Here is a 13,153-nt window from a genome sequence, read left to right on the forward strand (position 1 = left end):
GATGAGCAGGTGTTCACAAAACAGGCTAATTTACAATTGCTTATCAACACAAAAAGCTAATTAGCCAATCATATGGCAGCAACTCAGTACATTTAAGCATGTAGCCTGGACACAATCAACAGGATTGCTAAGATTCAAACTCAGCACCAGAATGGGGAAGAAAAGGAACTTAAGTGACTTTGAACATGGTTGTTGGTGTCAGATGGGTTTGAGTGTTTCGGAAACTCAAATTATCACTGGTTACAGACAAGGTATGCAGAACACCATCTCTAAACGCACTGCATGTTCAAAAGATTAGCTGGAGGAGCAGAAGACCACATTGGGTGTCACTCATATTCGCTAAGAACAGAACCCTGAAGCTACAATTTACACAGACTCACTGAAACTGAACAATAGATGACTGGAATATTGTCACTTGGTCTGGTGAGTCTTGGTTTCATCTACAACAGATAGAAGGGTCAGAATTTAGCATTTAAATCATGGATCCATCCTGCCTTATATCAACAGTTCAGACTGATGGTGTTGTTATGGTGTAGGGCCTATTTTCTTGTCACACTTTGTTCCGACTGAGCATGATTTAAACCTGGTTATTGTTGTTGTTGACCATGTCAATTCAATTTTCAATTAAACTTTATTTATATAGCGCCAATCCACAACAACCTAATCTTAGGGCAATTTACAGACAAATCAGTTTGAGCCAGTTTATAATAAATAATAGCTTAATTAAGGAAAACCAACAGATTGTACCTCATGGAGTAGCTGGTGAGTGGATATCATGTAACAAGTCTGGAACCAGTTTAATCAGCATTGTTGTCTAGGTTGTATATGTAAAAGCAGTATATTCACTTGATTTTTTTGGCTATCCTCTTCTAAAACCTCTCATATGTCCATTACTTAATTTTTGTATAGTACCCCAGGATATTTGTGGGTCTTTTGCAGTTTCTTTTATTTTTTGGAAGCTTTTTCTTTTATTTTATAGTCCAGTCTTTCTACCTGACCATTTTCAGGGTAATGTGTTGACAACGATCTGTGAATCTCTCAAGCATAAATTAGTACCTGACGAAAGGGATTAACCAGTGCTGTGTCCACACATAGCAGACAACTTAGCCAAAAAAACATGTTAATTCGAGACTTTAGGCACTTTGTTACTAGCAGTCTGTCCCAAAGTAACATAAATGCTTTACATTTTTTTAATTCCATCTATTAAAAGATAACCTTGTTTACAGACATAGAATAATACTTTAGCATCAATAAGCTTACTCCAAAAGATCCATTAGCCAGAAACTCTTTTAATCTCAGTGGGCTGTGTGTCCTAAAAGAAGTGTCAGGTCTAGAACTATATCTAAAGCAGATGAAGAGTATCTGAATGCGATGTCTTTAATAAATAGGGGAGAAAAAAAAACTCCACCAAAGACCTGAGAAATGCATTTGAGCCATCAGTTGAACCATCTGCTTTTCACTGAAGCCACATTTAAAATGATCTCCATGAAAGGGTTGCTGTCAAGCAGTCATTCTTTAGGAATGAAAACGGAGAGAAAAGGCTGGTCTGCCTAATAACACAAAAACTGGACTGAAAATCAGTGGAAAGAGGTCTTATGGAGTGATGAATCCTCGTCAGAGCCCAGACCTCCACATTGCTGAAGCAGCATGGGATCATCTATACAGAGAACGTAACAAAAGGCAGCAAAGAAAAGTTTTGAAATGTCCTTCTTTGAGGCTGGAGAACTATTCCTGAAGTCTAATTAAAGGAATTACAGGAAGACTACATTGTTTTTTAAAGCTGGGTTGAATAACAGCTGACAAACGACATTTCAAAGCGATCGGATGACACTTCTGGGGAAGGCAGCAGATGCCAGTCAAAACATGTCAGGGTAAAACGAATATCTTCAACTTTAACTTTGTCTTTAAAAAGACAAAACTGTAAACCCGTGGTTCTCAAACTTTTTTTTTGTGGTTGGCAAAAACAAGTTGGTGCATTACTGCCACCCCCCCTTGTCTTGTTGCCGCACCCCCCAGTTTGAGCACCACTGCTGTAAACATACAAATGTGATCAAACCAAATCTACTTTCAAGCACTTTGATTTAGAGGCTGTTGGGAAAAGAAAGGAAGATAGAAATAGGGACAAACTTTAAGACCCTGCCCACTGCTCCAGACACTAAATATGCAAACTGAGTTTACTGTAGTTTAAACCCCAATAGAGACATTGTTGGATTGTTTCATTATACCACAAATAAATGTACCACCTCATGATAAAATGTAAGTCGTAAAAAGAAAAAAATACTCTCTGTGAATTACAGCACCAATTTTAACAAAGGAATTATACCAATATTTTAATTTAAAGGTCTTAAAATCAGAAAAAGCTCAGCACAAAATAGCATTTATACATCAAAGGGGTATTAAAGCAGAATCAAAGGCACTTGTAGTTTTCAAGCTGTCCTAATTAAGTCAGTGGGATTCTCTTCACCCTCACTCATAAACTTCTGAAACATCTTCAGTGACTTCAGATGACAGCTTCATTTTCCACATATCACAGAAAACTTCCTCTAAGGAAACACAAAAAGCTCTTTTCTATTTCCTGTTAGTGGAGCCAAATTACACAGCTGAACACCCTCTGATGCGTTTCAGGATGTGTTGAACAGCTTTTGATATTTTTTTCTCTCTGAAAGTTAAAACACAATTCTCAGTTGAGCAATCCTTTGCATGTCATTGTAAAAAAGGAAAAGGGAATTATTTATTTGGTTTTTTTTGGGGTTTTTTTTTTTGTTGTTGTTGTTGTTTTAGGGGGGTGGTATGAATTTATTCTAGTGTGAGGTTTTCATTAGGAGAAGATATGAGAAGCATCAGATTACAGATACATCTAATATGAAGTCAGGGCTGGATTAACACCTTGGTAATGTGGATGGGAGTCTCATACCTTTACTGACAGTAAAGCTACAGGTAGATTTACTGCTTTTAGAAAATGTCTTGAAATGTCTGATATCCGAGACCAGCTCAGTAAATCGTGTCTATTGTTAACCACCACAAAAAAGTATTCATGATGTTCTGCAAACAACCTGCAAAAAGTATCCAAGTTTTAAAGTTTGGTAATATCCCCCGATATTATGATAACACTATTTTCTATAGTTGAAAATTAAAATGTCCAAATATTTTAAAATATCAAACACAATCAAATTCAACTTGCAGAATTTCAGACAGATCAGACCATTGCTGACTGTCGGTGTGGTCAGAAGCATCCAGCAGGCCAGGTTTTCTCTCATAATGATTGTTGCTTCACAGACTGGTCACTCACTGGTGTAACTGCACTCAAACCTGTAGGATCACTGCACAAAAAGGCCCTAAAAGCTTTGATGGAAAAAGTTATTCATTTCATTGCTGTCATATCCTCAGTAAATATAAGTTTTTATCTTTTGATAATCACAAAATTTAAATAATATATATATATATATATATATATATATATGTATATATAATATTCTATAAAATATTAAATGAACTTGCACCACCTCTGAAAGAATATGTGAAACTAAAATCAGCCTCTGAAAGGATCACTAGAGCCACCATAAGAGGAGACTGTCAGGCCCCCCTCAGATGCACCATTTTTAGAATATCTGTGCTTATCAGTGGGTTATAACATCTGGAACACCACCTGGAATAAGAGAACACACCACATACACCACTTTTAAATCCCATCTCAAAAACTGGCTTTTACTGTTCTCACAGCTAGATAGATGCTCTGCAGCACACATACATCTCCCTTGCTTCTGTGATCAGTGTTCTATTGTTGTTATATATCTTGTCATGTGCATACTTATATATATATATATATATATATATATATATATATATATATATTTAATACATATGCCACACTCTTTATTTGTATGCTTTATTACTGTGTGAGTGAATGGTAATAGATTACAGTGTTTCGTTCATGGTGCAGAAGCTACTGAGCATGATGTGGTTTTTATAGCAGAATCTCCTCATTGTTAGTCCACACAAATGTCTTATTTTCAGCTTAACTCTCCTCCATCATCTTCTTTGTATGTTGTCTTAAATCACACAAGTTAATGCTCATGTTCCTTGTCTTATTCTCTCCTTTTTGTGGATTTTGCGGCAGTGTTGCAGCACCACTTACAGGCTTGGCATATATACTACAGCGTTTTCAGTTATTTTGTATGGACATATTTCATGAAGTGATTCCAAAACAAAAAAAAAAAAAAGATTTTGGTTCAGTCTCCATGTGGATGTCACCTAAATAAATTGCCTCATTTGTGGTGAAGTGGAATTCTGAGGTTCATGTACTTTAATTGACAGAAAAATTAATTATCTTAAGAATTTGCTTATTTCTGCTTTTAAGCTACTATATTGTTAGTAACCGTTGAGTCTTCATTCACTTCATTAACCTGACTTCTGTAGTTATTTAGTTACATTTATCAGGACTGCAAAATTATTATATAAAAGGAGTTACATGCAATAGTATATGTTGTTTTGCAATATATCATGTCACTAGCACTGTCAGTTATGCTTTACTCAACTGTAGAATTAAAATACTTCACTTAATCATTAATAATAATGAATAATGAAGAAATAAAGTCATGAAAACAACTGTCTTGGTGTGTATTGAATATTTTAAAGGATATTATTATCTGATCAGAAATGCTTTAATACAAATTTGCATTGTAAAGTGTTTTGCTACTTTTACTTGAATTCCCTCTCTTGACATTGATTAAATCTTTCATTTTCATCATCCAGCCAGGCCACAACAGACAAGAATTTAACAGAAAAATATGTCCTTTACTGGTGGTAATTTGTCTGTTCAATGCAAACCAAAAGGTAGAACATTTTGCATAGTCATTTTTATTAAGTGCACGTCATAGAAATTACTTGGAAAGCAGAAACTTGGCATCTTGTCAACAATATACACAAGTGTCTTTTAATCAAGTTATTAAGATGGTCATGTGTGCATCCGCACAGTCGTGACTTTGAGAGGAGACATTAATGAAGACCAGACTGAAGAGCATTGCAGGCTATTAAGAAGAAGCAGACACAGTGCTGAGAAATCGAAGTCATACCAGATGAATCTCTGCAGGATACTTAGCAGAGCATGGACAGCTTCTGCTGTATGTCAGCAGAGGCAGTCACAAAGCAAAGATCAATACAAGAGAAGAAAAAAGATCTCTGGTCAACAGAGAGTCAATGGTTTGTTAAAAGCTTTAACACAGAGTCAAGCTAAGGTCAGATGCATTTCATTATGAGAGATCAAGACAGTTTGCGTCTGCTATCATTGTTATTAACCTTTAGTTGGTATGTTACATAAATGTGGAGTTATCCCTTTTAGAGTTGCTGAGGATAGGCTTCTTAAGCCTCTTTGTATGGGGTAATGTGATTTAGAAATGACCCCCATGGCAAGTGGATATGTACATCTTTCCCTACAGAATCTGTAAATTAGATGTTTACTCAGATTAACTGATATGACAATCCCCAGTCTCTGCTGCTCTGCTGCATGAATACAAAATGCTCCTTACTGCATCCACTATTAAAGAATTAAACAGTTTTTTTCTGCTAAGATTTAAACCCAAAATGCTGTCCTGTATGTCTCAACCATGATTACCAATGCAGCCTTTGTAATTATCTGAGTGAGACACGGTAGGTAAAATAAATATGGTGAAGTTTTTTTTTTTCTTTTTTTTAATAGTTTTGGATATGGTACATTTGCTGGTGTTAAGCTCAAATAAGACTTAGAAAAACCAGAGGTCTTTAAGCAATACTACAGATCCAACTCAGTGTAAATTTAGTTTGAATAAAAGATGTTGAGTAAATAGTTGATTGACTGTACATGCAGGATGTGAAGAACATGAAAAAGTTGCCTCTGATTAACACACAGCAGCACATGATAACACAGCCCCTGAAGGCATGAAGAAATAAAGTCATGAAAAAATTAAGTTTAACAAACTCATCACAGATCATTGTGTTATATATCTTCACTCTTTAACCCTCTGATGCAGGAATGCATTATTTATTTTATTTTCACTTATTCTATAAAAAATATGTGCTGTTATGTTTATATAATATAGTTATTCTATAAAAAATATAGCAGAATCACATTTGTCCTGTTTATCACTGAGGCATTTTAGAATATAATTATTTTTTCAGTGGCAGTGCATTGGATGACTTACTAATGTTCAACGAAGTGGCTAATTTGTAAATATACCATCCATACCCATGCCTATACTAGAAATCTGCCTTTAAATAGGTGTCCACTGTAGTGGACAGTATGTGTGAATGAGTTAATGCATACTCTATCGTTTGGTAGAGCCGCTTGGTTTGGGCATTATTGTTTCAAACTCAGACCACTGTCATCCTCCCTCCTCCTGTCCTTGCCCACATGTGGTGGGTGGTTGTCTTCTGGGATTGGTGGTGACTCATTGGCTGCGGTCACTGTGTGTCCTGGTGGTGGGAACAGCTGCTTCTAGCCTGTTCTGCCTTGGGGGGCCTCCTGGGGTGCCTACTGCCGCCTGCAGCTCACCTTCTGGAGGGAAGTCTGCGTCTTTCTGGACTTACTTCCCTGGACCCTTCTCCTTCCCTGCTTTCTCTCATGCACAACTAGGGTGTTGGGAGATGCGCACATCATGTTGGGTGGAGTGGAGGCGGCCCTTTAAATGGCCTCGTTGGCTGCACCCTGTGGCAACTCACCTCTCAGTTTTAATTACACTTAATCATCAAAATGCGAAAAAAACAACACACAAGCAAATTTGGGGGGGCATGCCATGTAGTGCATGGCAGGCAGCGGTGTAGCGGTTACTGCCCCTCAGCTTTAATTGCAAACAACACACACTTTACAAACAGCCATGAGCAGGGTCCTCTCATGCCCCTGTCTCCTGGGCGCCACCTGGGGCAGGCAGAGGAAGGCGGTTGCCACGTGGGCTGGCTGCGCTGATGGGGGTTCAGCTGGCCCTGGGGGGATGCCCAGTCTGTAGGGGGTTGGGGGTGGGTGGGGAAAAAGGGAGGAATAGTTGATGGTGCTCTGGTCCCCGGGATGTGCGGCTGGATCAAAAAACAGATCTGCAGAATCTGTGAGGTCTCTTAAAGCCAACTGCAGAAATCCTATTGACTTTCCATACCAGTGGCCTTATATATGTTCATAGACAAAGAACATTCCTGAGTTCACCTCCCCTAAAGCTAACCTCCTCTGAGGCTAACCTAAACATATGGAGCATTTCCTGTGGTTAATTGATAACTGACTTTACCAAGTTCATGTGATACTTTCTACTCTGAAGGTCGTGTTGTCTGGATCCATGTGATACTTACAGAAACAGACCTTTATATCTAAATTTGCTTAGTACATCTAAATATGATTATACTACCTAAATAATGCTAATAATTAGACACTACACACTCATCTCTGATCACTCCTCATTCCTCATACTCTGCATGCTGACAGTCACTGAGTTGTCCATTGAGTTTATACACTAAAAGCTACTTCTGTGTTTAGGTTTTTTTGTGTGTTTCTGGTACTTTCGTTGTTGTTTTTTTTTATTTATTTATTTATTTATTTATTTATGTCTTGTCTTGTTTTGTTTTGTTTTTGTTTTGTTCTTTTTTTTTTGTTGTTTTTTAGTCCGCTCCAGTCAGGTCCAGCAAGATTACATAAATTCCATAATTCCATAATAAATAAATCAGATTATCAAGACTAGCCTTATACCCATGAAACTCCACTTGGCAAAGCAAATTTGTTCGGCACAACACAGCAGCCAGACCATCATTCTGCCTGCCACTATGCTAGACAGGACAAGTAAAAAAAAAAAAAAAGAATTAATTAATTAATTAAAAAAAAAAACTAATTTAATTCTCATAAATGGAATTCTCTTTGCATAAAGACAAGTGTACAACACAAAAACAGGACAGTAACAAAAGAGCAATAAAAACAGGATAACAACAAATAAAAACAGTGAAGCAATAGATCCTATTGAGTCAAATAGTTTTGGTGATTGGTACATTATAAACTGTTATCTAACCCATTTGTTAAAAAAAAAAACATTTATTCTTATTGTTATTGTGCAAAGGAAAAAAATGCAAAGAAAAAAATGTCTCTTGCTTTTGAGTGATTATTGTGTTACATACAATACAACTTTATTCATAATTATTAAAGAAAATAGTCCTTAAACTAACAAATGCTCAAGTATTATTGGCTTCGTGATCTACCTCTATAACCACTTTGTTTGCTCATTACTTTTAAGGTTCACACTGTGAATTTTATCAGCAAGAAAAAATCAGTCAGTACCTAACAGGATATGTATGAAGCACCAAATATTTCATGTGCAAGTAACTCCACAACAGTACCACACACAATATTCAAAACTGTACCAGTACCTTTGATTTACTAATATTTTCATTGCACATATTTTAAGTGTTTCTGCATTGTGACATAGCTGCCCCCCTGCTTATTTCTATCTTTAATTTATTAAAAATCCCCTTCTCCTGTTTTTTTTCCCCCTAATTATAATAATTTTTCTTACACCCACAACATAAAATATCTGACTCATCATCACTCAGCTAAAAAAAAAGAAAAAGCTGCTGCAAGAACCATGAAAGAAATATTTCCTCACCTCAGCACTGTAAAACATGAATGAATTCTTTCTCCAGTATGGTGATTCAGTGTGTGTCCCTGTCTACACTCTGACACCGCACCAATTTCACTCATTACAGTCCTGTGTCATCCCACTCAGATTGATGTTAGCTGTGGCTGCCTGAGGCTGGCCCTGATTATCCTCCACCACCAGTCTGCTCTCGGCACCGGAGCTATTACAGCCTTGAAAGAGATACTTAAAAACCTAATAGTTTTTAAATGTCACCATTTAAAAAACTAGGACAACATCTTTTGGGAGTATAATGTCCTCTGAACTTTATTTTATGGTCTTGCATGATTAAGACCCTTTTGATTACTATATATGCAAATAACTTTAAATTATTACATTGTGTCCATTACATTGGATGCATTTATCCAAAATCATGTTGTTTGGTGTTTAGAATTCAAGGTTCATTTCACATATTTTACTGACCCCTGTAAGACACACAAGTGTTTGGTGTCAGTTCAGCTCACAAGTTGAAGGAAAAACTTTTTTTAGCAGTCCTAAATTTAGAAAGATATTAACATTTTTTTTAAAGAAAAGAATCTTTTATAGAAGCATACCAGTATATACTTATAAAAGTTGAATTTACCCCAGCATTAAGAAGCTAACTGTGGTACTACCTTTGTTTGAATGGGGACAACAGCAGGGTTCCCAAACTTTGTTGAAAGACTGTCTTAGAATGTGATAGAAAGCAGGATTGTCACTTAAATGTTCATAAAATGATTACGCTGTTGTGCTGTTTTTGATACTGAAAGTGCCATGTTTAAAATGGTTTTACAAATCCAGGCACACACACTAAAACAAGCAAGTTGCCAGAGATAGCATGCATAGGCTAAGAGTGGTGTAGTGCTGCAATTTATTGCAAATCCATCCGAAATCTATCACTAACTTAACTCACTGGACAAGCCTGCAAACATGAAAAAGTTAGGCAGAAGAAGTTGTTTTTTGTGGGTTAAGTTAGGCAATTTGGGATCATTTTAACTTACTTAGCTAAGCTAGTTTATAGTTTTAATTGGACTGTGGACATCCAGCAGGTTAGCGTTAGTAATCAGCTGTTATCCAGACGTGTAAAACTGATCAGATCTTTTTGGTTTGTTTGTTTATTTGTGAATACGTTTTAGACATCACAGTCAGTAAACATATGTTTTTGTTAAGAAAAACCCATGCACACTTGTGTTAGTCCAACCACAGCATCCTAATAGAAAACCTGCAGGTGTTGCATTCCTGTTGCAGCTGAAGTCAGTGAAAACCAGCAACTGTGGCAGAATCAGCGTGTCATAAGGTAGTGTGTAATGAAGGCTCAAGGGCAGGAGTCAGGCAAATGAGAAAAAGTTGAACTTCATTTCAAACTACCTAAAACCACTGCAGTCGCAGAAAATCCAGGAGATTTTTTATAAAGAACCCAACTAGAAACACAGCTAAGGCAAAAACACCAGACCTGGCTGACATAGGGAGCTATGAATAGCATCTGGCATAGAACAAAGGGGGGATTTATACTGAAGTAACTAATGCCTAACAAATGGTGGTGATGATTAGCTTAACAGATCCAAATGAAAGTGAACCTAAAATCAAAATAAATAACAGAAGAAATAAAATAACTGAGGTAACAGACATCTATCTATCTAAGCCAAAGTAACACTAAAACCTAAAATCCTATTAATACAGAAGCACAACACAGTACTCAATGGGCATGCTCTGCAAAAAAAAAAAAAAAAACGACTAAAAGGCTAACTAGAATACTAACTAAGCAAGAACATGACAAAATCAGAACATTCAAAATCCTGCTAACCCTAACACAGACACTGAATACCAATAAAAAGATATCCAACAACACTTGGAACCCAGACAGTAGGCTTAATAATTAAGTGTCCACTTACCCTTGGCTGTAATATATTCAATATTGCTTCATGTCAAGTTATTTAGGATGCAAACAAAACTTCACTTGATTAGATTGTACTTTGCATTTAGATCTCTAAAAGCCTTTAAGAAAATCATGATTGATCAGAAGGCTCAGCAGGGAAAAAGTCTGATACTCAGCTTCAAAGATTAAGTGTAGTTAATAAATCTTCCACAGCTCAAATTCTTCTCCCCTAGCTCTAAATCCTGGATGTTTTTCACCATGTTTTATTGTTTTCTAATGCACCCTTATGTCCCAAAGACAACTCAAGTGCGTGGCAGGACTAAGAGATGTGTTAGATTATAAAGTATGTTAAAACAAAGGCTCATTGCGTAGTCTGTTAACGTTTTTAAAAGGTTATTGGGAGAACTTCTGAGTAGCAGGGCTGTTTTTTGGAGAAGGCTGTCAGAATTTGAATGAGGACTGTTGTATGTCATCAGAGAGCTTATCAGTGCTTGGCTGTGTGAACTTGTCTGTCCTTGTTCATGAGATATCTGCACACTGCCGCACTGCCAATCACCTTGTGTTCCAGCACACACTCATATGCATATCAGAAAGAGTCCAAATTAAAATCAGATAATAATGCACAGAGAGATGCACCACTCGTGTATCTGCTGACACTGCCATTAACAAAGAGCAGCTGCAGCAGATTAGCATTTTACCTGGTTCAATTGTTTCTGGCTTCCATGGAAACTGAGATTATCGTAACTCTGTTTATTTTGGGGACATTTTATCTGCTCATTGCAAACTTTGCTGCCTGTCCAGATGGCTCCATAAAATGTTTCTCTGGGAAGCTTATCTGATGTGTAAATAAGCTCAGTGTTTTCTGTCAGCTTTGCTTTGGTGTCTTGATATTCTCAAAACTGTGATGTTTTTTTTTACATGCTGGGTATGACAGTATGTCCATTTATATAATTTATGAGTGAGCTTTACAACTGAGTGCAGCCTGTTCAAATAACATGGACACAATTCACTTGGCAAAAGCTTACCGCAGTCTGTGTTATTCAGAAATACCAGCAACCTCATGAATAACTGCCTAATGGACTGGATGGTGGCTACTGACTTTGGACATCAGCAAGGTTAGCTAAGTAATTGTATGTATGTAGTTGTGTGTAAAATAGACGAATACAGGACAGAGAAGCTGAAAGCAGAGACATTTTCAAGGTTTGATGTTCCACACAGAGCTGAAAGATGAAATCATCCATATTTATTAAGGGGATGGAGATTGAGTCTGGATAATAGTGAAGATGAATATGGAGCATCAGCAATTTTAAGATCAGAGCACCTCTACAAGAATAACAGGAGTCAAACTCCTTCCCCTGATATTTATTAAACTCTTAAATATTTATTTCCAAGGAAAAAAAGCAGCCAACTCATGTCCTAAAATGTTACATCTTTTTCTGATTTATGGGCAGGTGTGTAAATATTAAAATAAGCCCTGCCTCTACCTCCTCTGCTTGCCTGGCTGCAGCTGTTCACTTACAGCTCAAGTACCCTTCAGCTTGACTACATTGCCAAACAGCTAGCAATGTGTTGCTAACAATGTTTTAGATTAGTCTTGTTCTTGATCTCTATCGCAGACAAGTTCCACCCTGAAGCATGTTGTATGCATAATGTGATAGCTTCCTTAGGTTGGTAATGTACAAAACTGCTGTCAATGGTGCACTGCAGTTCCAAAGTAAAAAATGTTCTGCTAAAGGCTTATCACTTTTTTTTCTTGATATGTCGCCTAGCATGTAATAAAAAATCACTAAATGGGCATAAACAAGTCAATAACTGTTGCAAGACATTTACAAGAAAAAAATATTTTGAGAGAAGAAAACAAGAAAAGAAACAAGAAAAAATTTAAATGAAAAATACTTTATTTATCCCTGAGAGAAATGGCAAATGGCCCCCAGTTTTTAATATAATGGTACTGCAAGGACTGCAAGGACATAGGTGTGCATGTGGGGTGGGGAGAAGTCACATGCACTTGTGGCCTGGGTGGGCTTGGGTGGGCTTGGGCTTGGGTGGCCTGGGTGGCGAGCAATATAAAGCCATTGTTTCTTTTACAAAAAAGAGCAATAAGAATTATTCATAAAGTTGACTCAAGAGAGCATACCAACAAACTGTTTATGAAGTCAAGACTTATGAAACTTAAAGATTTAGTTGAGTTACAAACATTATTAGTTAAGTATTACCGGAAAGTTTGCAGAAGTTGTTTGTTTTTATTTTAGAAGACCAGGAGAATAGAAGAAATTTTCATTTTAAACACCAGTTTGCAAGAACTACTTTAAAACAGATGTGTATTTCAATATGTGGTGTCAAATTGTGGAATTTGCTACACATTGAATTAAAGATGTGTGTAAATATCTTTCAGTTTAAAACTATGTATAAAAATAGAATATTTAGTTTGTATGAACTCAAATGATGAAAACTGTGTGGGTTGGAATGTGTATGTTGAGGATTTTTCAGTATTGATTTGTTGATTGTCATGTAATTAGCTGACAGAACATTAATATGTGAGTTTTTGTTTAAGACAGGGACTGGTATTATAAGTTTAACCTCTTCCTGTTCCTTTTTTATCATGGTGGTGCAACAAAAAGTGTTTTGTTGTTGTTGTTCTGTTATAATTTGATGTTGTGCA

Source organism: Melanotaenia boesemani, chromosome 17, assembly GCF_017639745.1.
Source record: "Melanotaenia boesemani isolate fMelBoe1 chromosome 17, fMelBoe1.pri, whole genome shotgun sequence".
Taxonomy (NCBI): domain Eukaryota; kingdom Metazoa; phylum Chordata; class Actinopteri; order Atheriniformes; family Melanotaeniidae; genus Melanotaenia; species Melanotaenia boesemani.